This window comes from Alosa alosa, chromosome 14 (assembly GCF_017589495.1).
Source record: "Alosa alosa isolate M-15738 ecotype Scorff River chromosome 14, AALO_Geno_1.1, whole genome shotgun sequence".
Classification (NCBI taxonomy): domain Eukaryota; kingdom Metazoa; phylum Chordata; class Actinopteri; order Clupeiformes; family Clupeidae; genus Alosa; species Alosa alosa.
Window position 1 is genome coordinate 7,538,569 of NC_063202.1, and position 5,082 is coordinate 7,543,650.

Sequence of the window (5,082 nt, forward strand, 5' to 3'; positions counted from 1 at the left end):
GATCGACTAAAACAAACTCTATTGATCATTGAATATTTAATGGAGATAATTAAATCCCTGCAGTACATTAGTCAGGGCCATTTCAAGATTTCCTCCTCTAATTGAAGACACTAAGATTGTGTGAGTTTGCAATTAAGGATATTTCATCGGTTTATTATAGCAAGTGAGCAGTCCTGTAAGGAGGATAATAGCCCTTACATAAGTGCTCTGATTGAAATACATGCAAATGCAGTTATGAACTTTTAACCACACAGTCTATTCAGAAGATTAAGATATTAAACGTGTATGTACCTATATAACTGAAAAAATAGAAACTGAAATCAAACTGCTTATACAGAGGAACATGCAAATGATGTATTAACCCTTAAAGGTGTCTAAAATTCTATGTTGAATTCAATGAACCCAGATATTCTTTAGAACGTTCATTTCCCAACATTCCCGTCACACCGTAACTCCTTTAAGTTTTAAAATATAGTAAGAGTTATTTTTATTTCATAATATGTACATTAATACCAGTCCTCCTGGCAGAGGTATGGAAAACAGTTTGGTCTCAGGCACCATCACCTGCAACGATCGGAGGGTACACTGTTGCTCTAAGTACGTTTGTTACTGGGTCTGGCAACATCAGGAATACATTTATCATTGTAAAGTGCCCTATAAACCACATTTTAGAATCATCTTCTCAAAGCTTCTGAAAAATGGAAAAGAGAATAAGACATACAAAAATCCCCCTAATCGACCAAGCTAATTTATGACATTAAGAAATGCTGGAAACAGGAAAAGGTTGCTGTCAGGATAGCATGAGAGGGCAGCGCGGCCCGGCGCAGGCCAATGTTAAACAAAGTGCCAATCAATAGCTCTTTTATTAGTGGCCACAATCAATGTTCCGTTGACGGAGCGGGCCAATTAACGCTATCGACCGGCAATGAGAGAAGTGGAGAGGAGGAGGAGGAGGAGGAGGAGGAGAGAGCAGAGGAGAGAGGAGCAAGAGAAGTTCTCTTCTTCCCTCAGGTTTATTTAATGTTATCCCCCCGTCCCCTCACCCCCACCCAAGCCCTTCCCCAGGCTCGCTTTCAAGCGCTGGGTTCCCACATCGGCAGGCCCCCTGGGCTGTGGAGCAGAGGACACCCTGACAGAAAGCAGAGCTCCCCTATCTCCCAGGAGGAAGCGGGGGTCGGGGGGCGACTGCCCTCTGTCCACGTCTCCTGGAGATGACGGTGACCTGCATTGGGAAAGTTGAGCACCTCCTCTTCTCACCACTGGGCTTGAATGGTAATGAGGTCGCAGCCAAAAGCACCCCCCTCACACACATACATGCTCTCACACACACACACGCATACACTCCTCTCAACCTGCACTTCAGAAGCCGGTCCACAAAGTGTGTGGATTGGTATGTGTGTGTGCATATGTGCATAGTGCCTATATGTGTGTTTAAAGGTAAAAGGTATAGCATCCATATAACATCCAACTGATCAAGACCTTGATCCCATGTAAGTGAGAACACTGATTTCATCATGTCCGGATTAGAGAACTGAATCACACTCACAGTGCATTTTCCCACAACAGTGTTCGGTCATCTCTCCAGGCAACTCTCCAGTATTTGACATCCAGACATTTCTGTTTGTACCTTTTGACTAAAATTGATCTGTGATTATGCCTTTTTCACACTCACTCCTCTGGTTTGCACACACACACACACACACAAACACAAAAGCAGGCCCTGTGCCGTATGTCCTGTTCCCAAGGAGAGAGGGTCACCGGGACATCTGCTTCATGTCAGCTCGCGGAGCAGCACTTGGGAGGGGTTATCGCTGCGCCTCGCTATCTGACCCCGGTTTTAACACCGACCTGACCGGAGTACAGACAGCCCCAGGAAGCATGATGGGGAACGTAGGGGGGGCATGCTGGAGAGGGGGTGGTTGAAGGGAGCGGGGTTCCAGGAAGCGACAGTCCTGCGTGTGAAGTGATAAGCCCTGGGTGAAGACCTTGAAGCCCAGAGAAGAGGTGGCGGGGTGGGGGGGTGGAGTGGGGGTTTCAATATGTTACTACTGGGCAACACATACTATATCTTTGTCTCACCCTTGCATTTAGGCACTACCTGGACGAAGAACACAGAAGCACATGGAAACCCATGAGAGGTCATTTCTGTGCTTAATCCTCTGTTAAAACATTTGGCACGACTCTAAAACCATTTTTAACTTTGAATGATGTTTGAGGTTCAGTTTAGCCCTGCAGTTATCCCTTTGAAAATTCAAATCACACAGAAAACAGCAAAGCGAATTACCCAACCCTACTTACAGCCAACAGACCACAGCAGCTGACTTTTTAAAAAAGGGTCTGCCAGAATATTCAGGGTCAGTTACATATTCAGAAAATTCATATACAGAAAAAAACGGCAAAACAATCCATTCAGTCGACCATATAATACTTACAACAAAGACGGGTCACCTACACTACAGAAACACTTCACATGATGTCAAGTTAAATGGGAAAAACACAGCAGACAAACTACCCATCTTCACTCTTGATTTATTTAGTACACTTGGACGTGTAATAAAAATGTCGACATGAGTAATTGATAGGTGTAATTAGACAATCAGGACAAAAATGTTTTGGGCGACCGAGGGAGGCAGAGACTGCCCTGCGGGAGGTGCAGCTGACGTACCTGACTAGAACGGTTGACAGGGAGGTATTTCAGGAATGACGGCTGGCAGAAAGATGACACACACAGAGATCAATCACACACAGACAGAGAGAACCATGTGAATGTTCCAATCTGCTAAACTCTGGCCTTTTGAAACATAAAGAACTTCTAGCAAACGTACGTATGTTACTTTTGTTCAGGGATGTACAGGTTACGATAATGGTATCAGATATCGGGGAATGGGGCACTCATACTTGTTCTCATAAATATTCTCTGACACCATGCAGTGATACCATGACAACGTTGTGGTTGGAAATCGCCACCTGTTATACATTCTATTTTATATTCATATTGTTATTTATATTTCTTTTTAATACAGTGCATCTGATGAAACTTTTCTTAAAATTCATTGCATTTTGGTGGTAATTGTTATTTGTATGGAAATACTGCCTTATTAAGTGCTGGTACAGATACTATATAGTTGGTCTGAAAAAAGTGGTATCGGTGCACCCTTACTTTTCCTTGAGTTTAAAAAAAAACTCTTCTGCTTCCCTTGTTCATCTCTGGTATGAAACTTTAAGCCAGCCCTTCATTTAGCGTTGGGCTTTGATGTATTAAAGAAGATTGAGAGTTTCTGAAGCCTGAAAGGTGTGAAATATTCAATGGATGGGATACTACATCGTTCTATTGGGCTTGAGGTGGTGCATCAGTCCTCCAAACAAGATAAGAGTTCAAGCACAGTCCTCCAAGAAAAGTATTGTTGTTCAGTATTTATTTAGTTTACAGAAGTCGTTTCAGGTTTTGGGGACCCCATACACCTGATATATTCTGGACCTAGCAGGATAGAAAAATCAAATTTCCAAATAGCTGCAGTCATAACAAATAAACATAAGCTTTTTGATATCCGATATCTTTCTTTCTTCTTCAGGTTTGCCAAAACATACTACATCAGATATAACTAGAGCCTTAGCTATATGTTTCTCTAGGGTCAGAACCTAGAGCCTCAGGACAAAATATGACTTTCAAACAGGGATTTAGCATTCCACAGCATACAGTCATACAAAGATCACATGAGGTTGTGGAAAAGTAAAAGCTTCCGGAACTTATAAATCACTTTCAATTAATGCAAACAATTACAAACAATATATATATATTTCCGTATTCAAAAATTAGGCAATCAAAAAGTTCACTAATTCCAAACTATTAATCAGTCTCATCTCGACAGAAAAACAATCTAACCAAACTCAACAACCTAGCACTGGAATAACGTATGATATAACAACATAATACGTTTGCACAGACATACTATTTATAAAATTCTATATTTTTCCATTTATTTTTCATTTATCACCAACATGATGACCAACATCACCAAAGGTGCCAGGTTGTATGATACAATTGTCTGCAATGGCCTCTGAGTAACAACAGTAAAGCATTGCCAACAGGGTCAATGGTGCAAGGATTTGTGATGCTGATTAGGCTTGAGACAAAAAAATAACAGACATTTATGACACACTAATAGAATAACAACAGTGACAACAAAATGACATCACCTCAAATTAGCCCATTTTGCCCAGCGTATGACAAAGAAAAAGTGGACCTCTCACAGTGCTGTTCTAAAATGTCAGCTATTTTATTTGTTAACTTGTTCTCAAATGTTGTCTCTCAAGTTGCTTTAGTCATTCGATACAAGCAACATCCATAAAAAGATATATAGCACAGGAGAAGATGCGATCACTGGCTGTTCACTAGTTCTGGAGAAGAACATTATATGGTACATCCATTAAACTGTTGGAAAATCAGTCAGTCCGTTGGTCCACTCTGGCAATGAGCCTCTACAGCATGTCTGCAGCAAATGTTCACTATTTTTAGTTTATGCTTAACTTTGTGTTTAGTTAGGCTCAAGGTAACACTATATATTTACTTTCAACACCTTGTGGTGACACTGCTGTACTTGACACTTGGAATTTAAGCCCCCTTGCCTTTCAAATGGATGTTTTACAACCTGCAATGACTTCTTCTCTGTCAGTTTGTTTTCCCATGTTCAGGGTAAACATGACACGTGTTGAAGGACTCTCATTCACCATATTTTAAAGGAATGTAGTGTGCCACATGAATTCCCCTATCCCCTGCCTCCCCTCTAGAAACACACAGTACTGCCACCACCAGCAAAGACCTTAGCAAAGCCCTAAGCCTACAAAACTAAAGATAAATGGCCAAAATTTGCACCAAGTGTGCGTTTATCCTTCACAGAAAAAAAAAACATGGTGCATACTAGGGCAAAATATGTTTAAAAGCATGGTATTGCATTTCATGCAGAGCCACGACTACCACCAAATTAACCCCCGCCCTCCCTTAGACCTGGCTTTTTATTAGTTTACATGCGGTGGAGATTTGATCTGGTCCTCCGGTCTACAAAGTAAGCTTGACAATCTGCA